Consider the following 14,495-nt stretch of genomic DNA (forward strand, 5'->3'; position numbering starts at 1 on the left):
TCAGCCACTACAACAAGCTACTCCAAGGGAAAAAATTTTCAGACTGGACTCTACACATCTGCAAATATCCACAAATGTAACAAACTCCTGCGTTTTACAAACCAAAGTTATTGGTGAAAAGTAATTATTAAAGCTCATCTCATTATGAAGTATGAATATGTAGCTAAGAATCAATCTCATTTTAGAAATCCCCATTACAGGAAGTTTTTCTAATTTAGGTCAGTGGTATGCTTATTTCTCTCTGACTGAAAGACAAGTGTGTGTGTGTGTGTGTGTGTGTGTGCGCGCGCGCGCGTGCGTGTTTAATGGGATGCTGTTTATCCCCCTGTATCTTACCACTCCGTCTCTGGATAACAATCACAGGACCCAGATGCTAAGGGTAAGTGACATTTTCCCACAAGCAGCTTCTGGCTCCTTGGCAGACGTTGTAGGCAGTTGTGTTGGCAGCCTCTGCCCTGCCGCTGGCTCTCTTGTGTGGCTTTGCTGTTGGAGGGATGCCTGGCCTGCCCTGTCCTTCTGGATACCATTTTCTTCTGACAGCCCTTGGGTTTTGTGAAGCTTTACTCTGTGCAAATCCCTTGTGCAATCCCTCGATGAACTCTCTAAAGGCAAAATAGGCCTTTCCTTATGGTTGTGTGTAATGATCTGAATTGCTGGTTCAGGTACTCAGGAGCACCCAAACCCCAAACCAAACTTTTCCAACCTTTGTGGCTAATTTGTTTTCATTTCTGTTCTTGTATTCACCATAAGCATATTGTATCCTAATTTAATTGCCAGTGTGTTGGCCACATAATTTTGCATAAATATTATGCTTTGTGATTTTCATGTTGTAATTTATGTGATTTTAAAGGTCCTTTGTTTCCTCATATTCATTATCATAAATAATTATCAAATATTTTTATCAGATTACGAATAACAACCTAATGAAATATCTCTTGCAAGCAATAAAAGAAGGAATTTTGCAATTTTACCAAATGCAATTGGCTGATGAATTATTTAATGAAATAAAGAGCATGCTTTGGATATTGATACTGAAGTAATACTTCATTCCCTGCATGCTTATAATCTGGATGACATTTTGAAGCATATGCTCAAGTTGTACAAACAAAGGCACACAACAGAGCCAAAGGTGGTTTCAAAGACACCAATATAACTTTCTGCCACGTAATTTGTGAGACATCTCACATGTTTCCTCACAGTGATGTCACAAAAGTAGTCATAAATGTGTATCATGGATTAAATGAGTTGTTAGTTTACCATATGCCTGACCACTATCCCCAAGCTAAACAATATTTGGGGGACCAATAGGCATTTTTTCTTTATAATCTGAAATATCAATAAAGATCCCGAGTTTTCTAAAAGAAATAAGCACATTTTGCATTGAAATACCTATTCCAGTTAAACCCGGTTGAAATTGATTACTTGCTATTCTGCCATTTTTATTTCATGTGACTGAAAAATCCAGAATTATTGATACTATGTTTTATAGTTTAGAAAGTAATTTGCTACTCATTCAAAACAAAAATGAAGAAATACTGTATAAGTATTATAGGGACTTTCAGATATTAATCTAAAACAATTTCTCATGAAATTCTTCATGTGTTATGTGAAGAAGTAGAAATTATCTGAGGTGCTGTGTGATAATATAAATTAATAAAAATACAATTTAGAAAAAGGATCACTGGAGCGACACAGAGAAATAAAGATCATTATCTTTCCTCAGTGTCTGTGGATCTGCATTGGCAAATCTTTTTTCTAATGTTGGATCCTGTCTTGATGCACAGAGTGTATTCTTGTCCAGAGTCTTGCAAACCAGGAGAGAACTAACTCAGTGGAGAAATTATCATATTCCAACATGATTCCAATATTTCCCTCTATTTGATAAATCCATGTTTGGGAGAGCATTTCTAGTCATAATAGCATAAAACCTCAAAGGTTGTTGACAATTGGGTTACTATGAAGTATATACTTGTCTTTTGGTTCATGGGTATACTTTGCTCTTTCTGAAATATAAAACATTTAATAAACATTTAATGAATCTTCAGAGAGTCTATTGTAAAATTTTGGCTTCTTATTTTCTATGCTATGTAAGAACCCAAAAGTTTGTAATTACATATCTAGATACTGCTTAGTATTAATTTAAACCACGTTTCTCTGCTAGTAACTTTTTGTTTCATAATTATTTACATTATACTGTTTTAGTTTTTCCTTGCACCTGATACATTGTTGGGAATGTATATTTTATGTTTGAAAGGCCTAAAAACATAATTTTAAATAAGGAACATGTATACCAATAGAGTCCCTAGTAGTGTTCTCCAAAAACAATAAACAGAAAGAAAACAAAATTTTTGGTTCTCTTTTTACCAGTAGGTGTCACTGTTGGGATGATATGGTAGTGATCCCAAGCCATATAACCATTTACTTGAAAGATCATACATTACCTATATAATCCAGAAAGTAATTTACTGAGTCATACTAACCAAACTGCCCTATGAAAATTGTTTGACTAAAATTTTACCTCAAATAAACATGAAACCATTTGAAATATGAAATCACCCTACTGAAAATATACCAAGAATCCTAGAGTACCAGTAAAATATATCAGTCACTGCAACAAAAAATAACTCATGCAAAAAAAATAAAATAAAATAACTCATGCAATATTTGAAAGACACTTTGAGTTTTATGCTTATATGATTGGATTTTAAATAATATTGAATATAAAAATATAAATATTGAAAAGAAAGAACAGAATTTGGATTTCATCTTTTGAAAACTTTCAAAGTTAAATGACACTGGTGGAGTCAGGTCATTTTTTTTCACAGTGCCAAAAATACCTAGTTTTCTTATACAGAAGCAGATCATATGCATACTTATCCCAGGAAATACTAAAATAATTTTAAACTTCTGGTTAAAAAAAATGTTTCATTTCCCCACAAAAGTTACAACAAAGAGCAGTGAGGTTACTTTTGGCCTAATTTGATTTAAAAAAAACAAAACATGCTGCAATGATATCTTCATGTTAAATCACACTTGAGGACAATTTGGTTCATATTTCTTTACTATAAGTAGAAAATCTTGGCAGTACAATTTTGCTTTGCAATTAATCAAAAATACTTTTTGAATGTTTTAGTTTTACCTGAAGATTTTATTTCAATTTTTTGCTAGTTAAGATAAATATTTGTGTATGTGTGTGAATAGTGTACACCATCCCCTCACCCCCCACACACAATGTTAAGAAATAATTTCCTATTAGAATGGTTTAAATCTTAAACTTATATGAGTATTATGTACAGATTTCTTTTAAGAGATTACCCGTTATTTCATTGTTGAATAATCTTAAAATATATCAGCATGTTCAAATTCAAGCAGCTCATTCATCAGAGCTTTATGGTCATTTTATTTACTGAAAAACAACCAGTTATACATGACAACTTTAAAAATGGCAATGCCATTATTCAATGTTTTGTACAGTTTGTTCATTGATGATCCATCTTGTGAACAACTTTTTTCAATAAAAGCTGAAACTCATTCTCTTGCTTTCTTTTTCAGAACAGTTTGGCATGGACAACTGCACAGAGAGAGATTCACCAGCAGAGGCCTCTCTAGATTTGCCTTCTGATTTTAAGAACGCGGAATCAGCTGCAGTTAATATAGCTACTTGAAAAGAATCTCATTGCATAGGGGGGGAAGATCACTCTTTAATGCCCTTTTAAGTTCCATGATGTTGATTAATGTTGCCCTTTACATTAATGATGTTTCAAGTAAAAGAAAACAAATTTAAAATGCATCAATTCTATTGAGGATGCATTAATTAGGCAGAGACTTTACCATATGCTGTGGCTGGAGGGTTTGCTGGCCTTTCTCTTGTAGTTACCTGTGTAAAATCCACCCTATCCTCTACATGAATGCCCAAGCTGAATAGCCATTTGAATGCAGGCTTTAGTTTGATTCGCCATACAAGGGGACTGTGTCACTGTGTTTTCTTTCTAGGAGTCACTAAGTGATTTCTATATCAGTTGTCATGGTGATATAGCAAAGCAGGGGAAAATGGGGGCAACTTCAGGCTTTCTCCTCACCCTCTGCACTAAGATGTTGTTAGCAAGCCTAATAAAACGTTGAGCTTTCTCTAGGCCTTCTTTTTGTTCTCTGATTGTCAATAAAACTCATTTTAAGGGTAACAAGGACATCTAAATGTCATCTGTCACAGTGTTAGAGAGATTAAGTTTGTTTAGGGACTTGTGCTGGACAAAAGCCACTATTTGTCCTGCAGATACAAAGCAGTGTTGGCTATCACCACTCTTGATTTAGAAGGAGGCCCAGAGACCATCGAGGAAATATCATCTCAGTTGCAGGTGACAAAGAGGGCTTCTTGACATTACAGCATTAAAAGAACAGAAAATTAATTGTGGTTTTGAATGAATCTGCAGTTCCATTTCCCACACCCCTTTGTAGATACCCCAAGCCTAAGGTCTCCTCTTAGACCAAAGTGCGAAAATAGCTCTTGAAGGCCACAGGTCTATATAAAAACATGACACACACACACACACACACACACCTGATCATCCTTGAATAAATGATAAAAGAGGGAAGAAAGGTTTTGCAAGGGAAGTCCAACAATAATATGTGCTGTATTAATTCAGCATTTGCTCAATAATGAGGCTAAATGGAACATACAGATTAATGAAGACATTGTTGTTATTAAAATCAAATCCTGTGGTTCATATGCTTTTCTTAATAATGAACATTGTGGCTATTGGAGAGGAAAAATGGGATTTTTTTCCCCATTAATTTGGCACACATCCCAGATCTCATTCAACCAGAACCTATCCTCTGCAAAATGCAGCCCTTGGCCTTTATGTGCTTTAGTCTTTCTATTTTTTTCTGTGTAAATTTGAAGGAAACAATATTTTCTCTTTATGAAAGATTTGAAATTATTACATGAAGCCTAGGTAATAATTAAATAATTTTACAACTAGTATGTATATTTCAACATAGAGGATGATTGGAAAATACATAAAATTATATGCTTATAATAGGGTGTTCACATCACATCTGTCTGCAGTATGGAAACTGCTGCAACATCTTGGGGCTTTTAGAGTCTGGTCACATCAATGCATCTCAAATACTACCTTACAGGAAATATTTATGGTAGAGATGGCCATTATGTTAAAGCGTAGATAAACTGTTATAAATGTTGGGCAAAAGTAGATTCTTTATTTGCAATTTATTAGAAGCTGACAATTTGGATATTCATGAAATATGAGTGAAAGCAGAGTCCTATGACTCATTTTCTAATATCCCTGTGGAAACCTCCACATGTGACACAAGTATATTTGCACAAGCACAACACTTGGACCAGAGCTCACATATGAAAGGACAATGATAAACCCCTCTTGATCAGCGTTCTATGGTGGAATATCTACATATTTTGTAACTCATGCTTTCTCCAATAAATTTGAAAATTAGACTTTAATCATATTGAATAGAGGTCTGGCTGTACATCCATAGATGTTGTAAAATTTCAGCTACCAGACATATTCTATTTTAGTTCTATATTTGGCAGTTTATTATGAAAAAAAATAAACTTATAAAGGCCAACATCAGGAATTAGAATTGTCAAAAAACAAAACCACACACCTCGTGGAAGCTGCACAGTCACAGATCTGCAGGCACGCCTGTAATATTAAACATATGTAACTACTGAAAGGAGTTAAAATTCCTGGAATAAATGACCACCAAGTTCAGTATGATTATTTTTTAAAGATTGAAAGATTTATTCTACACAAACTAATGAAAGCAAATACAACTTGAGATGTTGTTAAATCAATATTATGGGCCTAGATGACTTTTGTTTTTTATCTTAATAGCTTGGTCACTTGTTATTCATTCAGCCTCACACCAGACACCGGTGTTATGAAGGACAATATTCTCAGGGCATTTTGAGTTCAATTTGTGTTTCTCTACTTATGCAGAACATGTGTTGGCATCAGGGATGGTTACAAGAGGGGGATCATAATGTAGCATAAAGTTTTAGCATGTTGTTCAAAGATAATTTTCTGTTCCTCAAAACACAATCCTTGGGACAGGAAAAGTACAGTTCTGATGCACTCTTGAAAGTACTGAAAATATGCTTCCTTCCTAGTTTTTAGTCTCTTATTTTTAATATTAGTATAGATAAAAGGTTATCTGGAAGAATAAAAATCAAATCCTTAAAAGTATATTTAGCTTCAAAATAGGCTAACAAAAAGGACTGTTTGTTATTTATACTTAAAGTCATAAACAAGGTGACTGAGAAAATAGATTAGAGAAGTCCAGTGTGTATACACACACACACACACACACACACACACACACACACACTTACATGTGTAAAATATTATTTTGTTCCCAACAGGACTTCTATCCTACCGCAGTTGTTTTACAGCTTCACAGATTCAGAGTAACTCTGATGACAAAAGTAAAAAGAAATGTATGCTGCAGGGAATTATTATTGTCTAAATTTCTTGGGGTGAACATCCTCTAAGTGCCTTTAAGTAGGTATTCTAGGTATTCAATTTGGATACATTGTTTAATTCCTCAGGCCCCAGTTCCTTCTTCAGGGAAATATAGGGATGAATTAGATAACCTCTAAGGTCTCACCTAGTTCTAAAATGCTGTTAATAAATTCAAAAGAAGATTTTCAGTTTTTAAAATTATATAATATTTTAAAAGCAACTATTTTTTATAATAAAAGGCTTGACAAGAATTTTACAGTAAGATTGATTTTTAATAAAATATACAGGTGGTTTTTTTAAAATATACTGTACAAAATTCTACAATGGTATTTTTTAAGTACTACATTTCGTTTTTGACAAATGAATGGCAAACAGTTCATTAAATTAGTAATAAGTTAATGTATCAAGGCTTTTTAACTACTCCTTTGCATTCAGAAAATGGTAAAACAAGAAATGAAAATGCATAAATGAATTTTTTATAACAAAAGACTATGTCTTTGATAAATAATACACCTACTTGATATGTCATTGCCACTTGAACCAAATGCAGCAGTTGAGAATATTTCCTTCTCCCTCTCTCTCATCTTGCTTCCAACTTTTCAAATCACGTTTTGTATGCTTGTCTAGAGCAATCATATAACATCTAAATTTATCATAAAATAGCTGACTCTGGTGGATAAGTCCTACACTGTAACATTTCATTTCTACCTTATAGAGTCCAACATTTCTTTATCAAGTATGGTCATCATAAAGCATATATGCAAATGATAACATGAATAAGTAAATCTAGCCCTGCCTTCTCAGGAATGTTTTCAACCAGATAAAGTATTCTATGTATATTAAATAGTTAATAAAATAAATGAACTAATAACATTTTACATAATTCTATTTCTTCTGCCTATATATTCTACTGACTATGGTTTCAACAAATTTTTATTCCAAGTTGTGGATATACAATGCTGTGCTATTTGTACAAATTCTATTTTATTCAGCTACTAATTAAAATAGAAATACATGTACTATTAGAACCATTTTGGTAAGAGTTAATAATTTATATTTTATTATTAATAACAACTACACCGTATGGGAGGAAAAATAATAAATAATATATTGTTTAAGAAAGTGTAAAGAGAATCAGTCTGATAGTGTATCCTTGTTATATTTTCTAATTAGTTACTGGTAGTATTGATCAATACATTAAAAATCTTGAAAAGATGTATTTTATAAAGAAATCAAAATCCCTAGGAAGCTATGCTTATTGTTAAAAATTAAAATATTTTATTTTTTTATATTTTAAAATATACTAGTAATTTAACATCATCAAATATTTTAAATCAATGTAAGAAAAAAATTGATATTACAGTTAAAATAAAACATTTTCTTTGAATCTGCATCACAGCTTACTATTTTCAATAGTATTGAAGTCTTCAATTTACCAAAAAGTACTTTGGGCTTGTACATTGAAAGATACATAAACAATAAATCTAGTGAGAGAATGATATAAACTCAGAGTGAGTGAAACATAATATTGTCAATTTAAGAAAATGTTTTCAGGAAAAAAAATTAAAAACAAAATCATAACTTTGAAAATGTTACTAACGTCAAATTTCCAAAGAAATATTTCTATTTATGAATGTATTATTTGTGACAGCTTTAGATTTAATAACATTCTAAACTAAAATGAGCAAGTAAACCAAACACTTTGAATGATTAAAAGCAATCAGAATTTTAGTTCTACATGAAAGCCATTTTCTTAAACTACTCTAAGTTAAAATGATTCTCTTTATCATTCATTTGCATTTGCACTATCTGAAAAACAAATAAAACAGGGTAGTATAAAAGCCTCGGAACAAGTGTACTTTTTCCATTCTCATTGTAGCATCTGAACAATAGATTTTGAAATCTGAAAATTTTAAAAATGTATTTTATTTAGCTATCTTTTCTTTTCAAGTATCAATATCATTTATTTTCGTAACAAAATTGCATTAGCTAAGTTTCTCAATGTTTTGAGGCTTTTTATATTTTCCAGATACCATTTTTTAGTAAAGTTTTGTTTTAAGTGAAATATTCAGAGAGACTTCACAGTTCATTTGTAAAGACTTATTTTCTATCAGTTCTGGAGGAAAAAGCACACAACATAGATTTTAAAAAAAGATTTTCTGACAATAATAAAATGAAACTTTGAAAGGTGGAAAAATCAGAACTCAATTACTTGAATTTCAACTGTAAAGATGACATGATATTAATGGTCAAAAGAGATATTCTATAAGTAAATTATATCTCCTATTAGGTAATGATTCTGTTGCTTTCAAGGACTGGCTATCATTAAGTCAAAAATCATTAATTCAGACCTTATAATATTTTTAAATGTCAGTTTTTCTACCACTGTAATTCCATATAAATAGTGAATAATAAATCTTAGGAATGTGGTAACAAAACAAGAGTAAATATATATTTTCAGAAAATATTTGAATATGTCTCATCTGTAAATGAGTTTGTATGCAATTTCTAACAGAAGGTGTTATTCCAAAGTAGCAGCCTCCTTATAGGATGGCAGCCATTGTGTAAACTAGACATCATCCTTTGCTATAACCAGACTGAGTTTTTATTTCTTTTAATTCTCTCGTTTTTTTCTCTCCTGAAAATACTAATTAATTTATATTTAGTGCTCCTTTATTGATTGTATTCCATTATTTTTATTTCTTTGTGTTTCTCTTTTACTTTGATTTTTTTAAGCATTCTGCTTCTTTAATAACTTTTAATAACATTATTAATTACTTTAATTTTTCTCATTACTTAAATTTGATATTTAATGAAATTACTTTAAATAGCTTGAAAAAATGAGTAAAAAACACTAATATGCTATATTTAAATAAATTGGGCTTCCTGAAAATGCTTCCTGTAATGAGATTCAAGTCTCTTTATAATGCCTTAATTTATATTATAACTAGAGGCCTGTGCCCTCTCGCAGTCTGGGACCCCTCGGGAGATGTCCACCTGCTGGCTTAGGCCCACTCCCTGGGGGAATGGGCCTAAGCTGGCAGTCAGACATCCCTCTGGCAGCCCGGGAGGCCTTGGGGGATGTCCACTTGCCAGTGGGGAGCAGGCCTATGCTACAGTCGGACATCCTTAGCACTGCTGAGGAGGCGGGAGAGGCTCCCGCCACCACTGCTGTGCTGGCAGCTGGCAGCCTGGCTTGTGGCTGAGCAGAACTCCTTCTGTGGGAGCACACTGACCACCAGGGGGCATCTTTTGCATTGATTGTGTGAACCCTGGTGGTCAGTTTGTGTCATAGTGACCAGTCATTCCCAGTCATTCAGCTGTTAGGGTCAGTTTGCATATTACCCTTTTATTAAATAAGATAGAGGCCTGTGCATGGGTGGGGGCTGGCTGGTTTGCCCTGAAGGGTGTCCCAGATCAGGCTGGGGGTCCAGCTGGGCTGCCTGACCATCCTGGGTGAAAGGCTGATGTCTGTTTACAGGCTGGCAAAACCCTCCAGCAGGGACCTTCACCCCATGGGAGTGTGGCCAGCCTGGGTGAGGGGCTGAGGAATGTTTTCAGGCTGCCCATAGCCCCTTCAGTGTGGAGGTTCCTACTGGGGTGCTTGGCTAGCCTGGGTGAGGGACTGATGTCTGTTTGCAGGCTGGTCTAAGCCCCCCAGTGGGAACCCTTACCCCATGGGAGTGTGACCAGCCTGGGTGAGGGGCTGAGGAACGTTTTCAGACTGCCCCATAGCCCCTTCAATGTGGGGTCCCTACTGGGGTGCCTGGCCAGCCTGGGTGAGGGGCTTAGGGCCATTTTCAGGCTGGCCAAGCTGCCCAGTGGGGACCCTCACCCCCCAGTGACCCAAGTTCCCCGCCTCTCCTTTTTTCTTTCTTTTTTTTCCTGGGATTTATTTATCTTCTACAATTGAAACTTTGTAAACTTGAGTAGAGTCCAGGTCCGGCCAAGGCAGGTGGAAGCTTGGCTTCCTCCATCGTCAGGGACAACCCAAGCCTCCTGCTTGCTCCAGCTCCATGGCCATGACCAACGGGAAGCAGGTATCTGGGATTTATTTATCTTTTATAATTGAAACTTTGTAGCCTTGAGCAGAGCTGAGGGCTGGCCAAGGCATGTGGGAAGCTTGGCTTCCTCCATCACTGGTGGCAACCCAAGCCTCCTGCTTGCTTCAGCTCCATGACGGCTGCCATCTTAGTTGGGTTAACTTGCATACTTGCTCCTGATTGGCTGGTGGGTGTGGCTGGTGGTCTTGGCTTGAGCGTAGCAGAGGGATGGTTAATTTGCATGTTTCTCTTTTATTATATAGGATATTATATAAGATTTGGCTTACTCTTCTTCAAAGAATATGTTTAAATTAGAAAATACTAAAGAGAAGACTTTACCCACAGAGTGGAGAGTGAAGAATACAAACTTTTACCAGTATCTTAAAGCAACAAAAGAAATAGATGAATTTTGCAAAAATAGGTATGAATTAAAGTAAAAATAAAAGTAGACTCTCAAGTATGATGCCAAAATTAAAAAATATCATGTGTATACTCTTTCTCCACCCACTTTTTTTGTTTTTAAATTATCTATTGAAGGTTATTTGGCAACCAGTAGGTGTGGACCTCTGGATTCACATTTAGAGAAGCCTGAGTTCAGATCCTGACTCTGAAAAAAGTAAATAAATTCTCAAAGCCACATTTTACTTATCTATAAATTAAGAATGAAGGTTATAACTATTCTGTGACAATTAAGATAAGGCATGTCAATTACTTATCAGAGAACTGGTCACCCTGGAAGAGCTCATTGAAGTTGGCAATTACAATGCTGTTAGTATTTCCTAGATAGCAAAACACCACTGAAAAAAAATACTAGTTTAGAATCAATTAGAACATATGGGTTCTAACACTTATGAGATGCGTGACATTGGATAAATCAATTTAGTTCTTTGTGTTTCAATTTCCAATTCTATAAAACAGTATATATCTTTGTTTGGGCAGTAAAATCTGTGCTATGCCAGTAAATACAACTATCTGATCTGCAGAATTTGCTGAATTCTCTGGTGTAAGTCCTTCCACCATAGCCAAAGCTACATAGAAGAGTTGGGAAGAGATGTACATGTGCACATAATTAAAAAGTATACTATAGTATTTCACATTATATTACTTTACTTATATACTATTATTTCCCATACAAATTTAATAATTATTTAAAAAATCCTCCAAAGCAAAGATATTAGTGAAATATAGTTTTTTAAAAAAATTAATGAAATTTGAGTACTTATTATTTTTGTTTTTAGTGTAATTTATTTTATGGTAATTTTTCATAATTTATTTATTTTGTTTAATAATTGTTGTGTTTAGCAAAGCTCAGTAATGACATTTATGATAATTTTATAATTATCTCTGTCCACCAAGAGGAGCCACTCTAGTACCGCATGAGAGTTAAATTAGATAAAACTGACAGAAGCTATTATACTGATTTTTACACATATATATCAGAGTGAAAGGGAGAGGGAGAGAGAGAGAGAAACTCAATGATGAGAAAGAATCATTGATTGGCTGCCTCCTGCCGCCCCTTATTGGGGATCCAGCCAGCAGTCCAGGCATGTGCCCTTGACTGGAATTGAACCTGGGACCCTTCAGTCTGCAGGCTGATGCTCTATCCACTGAGCCAAACCAGTTAGGGCCTGATTTCTTTTTTTAATAAAGTATTTTATATATAAATATATGTATATATAAAACATTTTATGTTTATTTGTTATCATTGTGACTTACCCTAGTTCCTTTGCTCCTAATATAATGAATTATTGCTGCTATCTCAGTCAAGTGGGTAAAGTAGATAAGAATACCAAGACAAATAAACAAAAACACAAACCCCATTACTGGACACAACTCAATCTGGAAAACATTCAGTATAATCCATTAGTGCCGTGGTCGGCAAACACGGATCGCGAGCCACATGCGGCTCTTTGGCCCTTGAGTGTGGCTCTTCCACAAAATACCACGTGAGGGCATGCACGTACAGTGCAATTGAAACTTCGTGGGCCATGCTCAGAAGCCGGTATTTTGTGGAAGAGCCAGTATTTTGTGGAAGGGGCCAAAGAGCTGCATGTGGCTCGTGAGCCATGGTTTGCTGAGCCGCAGTTTGCCGACCACTGCGGTAGTGTAATCACTCAGAACATATTTCAATGTTGATCGACTCCACTAAATATTGTCTTTATTAATACTTCTAACTATATCTTTGAATAGTTAGACATAAGTGCTCTATACAATATATTATTCATTTTTAGTAACTAATTTTAAATCAGCAATAGAAAATCTTACAGCATTTAGATATCAGTCTAAAAAAAATATTTCAATATTTTTCTTCCTAGATTAATGCATTTGCCTAAGCTAGTTAATTTTCTAACTAGCATGATTCAAAATTGGCACCCTGGGGAACAATTGCCACTACAAGGAATTCTCTGAAAAATCAATTAAAGCAAAGTTAAATAAATTAAATGAAAGAAAGCTCCTTCATTGAAACTCTCAAAATACAAACATACTAAAACTTTACCATTTACTCTATATTCAAAATATGTGCAAATATTTCTCCCTAAATACTAACATGTCTTCTTTCAATTGACTCAAAAATATTTATTGAATACTTACCGTATTCCAATACTTGTGCTAGGTAATTTTGCATATTACATCATTCTCAACTTGTTGATATTTTACCTAGGCTAGCTATTTACCACATTTTTCTGTGTATAAGACACCCCGATGTATAAGACACCCCCCACTTTTCCAACCCAAAATTAAAAAATCAATATTTTGAACATGTTGCTGGTTTTCCTCTTAAGGCCTTCTTCTTTCGGGGGGCATATTAAGAAGTTGTTCTTCCTGTTTTCTCCACTGTCAGATCATACACTCAGTGGGAGGAGGTCCGAATCGTCTCTCTGAAGCTCTATTTCTATGCTCTTTTGCACAGCTGGTTACATTCAGTTTGAATTTTGCAGAGTAAGACAACCTATTTTTTGAAATCTTTATGGGCTCAGAATGCTCTGGTCCTTGTTGCATCTGAGCACTCTCCACCTCCACCTCCAATTATGGCATCAGCTGAGGTCAGTAACACAAAGCCTTGTGATTGGAGGAAGCCTGTTTGACAAGGTATGGGCAGCTATGCACCTGTGCAGTTCCCTCCTAGGCTGACTTCTGTGTAGGATAGTTTTGACTGAATAAGACACCCCTCGATTTTCAGTCTAAAGATTTTAGAAAAAAATAGCATCTTATACATGGAAAAATATGGTAAAACTTTTCATATACCAAACATAGTTTATTAAATAACGTTCACGTTTTTACACTTCAGTTATGACTTATGTTCATAAAGGTTTTATATTTTTCTCTGACCTCTTTACTTACCACTAGTCTGATTTTCTAATGACTTTTTGCAAATATCACATTTAAAAATGATATAATTTAAAACAGTAGTAATCATGCTTGGTTGTGTTATACAACAGAAAAATGTGAATTTTTAGTTTAGTTGAGCTGAAAATTTTAATTATAAGCTGTTAACTCTAAGAAAAAATATTTTAATATTACACAGATTAAAGAGAATAAGAATTAGTTAATTGTCTTGCTAACAATTGAAACAATTAGCCTATTATACTACTCATGGCTTAAATTTTGACAAACATACACATAGATGTTATAATGTGTATCTGATTTATATTTGAAAGTGAAATTGGATCTATGGTTTTCTCTCCAAATTCAGAAAATAAAATTAAAATATCTGTATAAATGGCAAAAACAATCTCAGTGGTTTAAGAAGCCAATTCAATAAGAAAATAATATATTAGGTAAAAATTCAGGTTATTTTTCCAGGTCATTATCACATACAATAAAAATTTTAGTTCCTCTGACTGACATATAGTAATGCTTAAACAAGAATGTTGCCGAAACCGGTTTGGCTCAGTGGATAGAGCGTCGGCTTGCGGACCGAAAGGTCCCAGGTTCGATTCCGGTCAAGGGCATG

The 14,495-nt window shown here is 34.4% G+C and overlaps 1 long non-coding RNA gene across 1 annotated transcript; it reads left to right on the forward strand.

Annotated features, from left to right (window-relative positions):
• Window positions 1-292: 292 nt before the first annotated feature.
• LOC107181998 lies at window positions 293-4,128 on the forward strand. Its single transcript, XR_001512715.1, has 2 exons — window positions 293-379; window positions 3,553-4,128. It is a non-coding gene; the product is annotated as an uncharacterized LOC107181998 (long non-coding RNA).
• Window positions 4,129-14,495: the final 10,367 nt, after the last annotated feature.

Source organism: Myotis davidii, unplaced genomic scaffold (genome assembly GCF_000327345.1).
Source record: "Myotis davidii unplaced genomic scaffold, ASM32734v1 scaffold714, whole genome shotgun sequence".
Lineage (NCBI taxonomy): Eukaryota > Metazoa > Chordata > Mammalia > Chiroptera > Vespertilionidae > Myotis > Myotis davidii.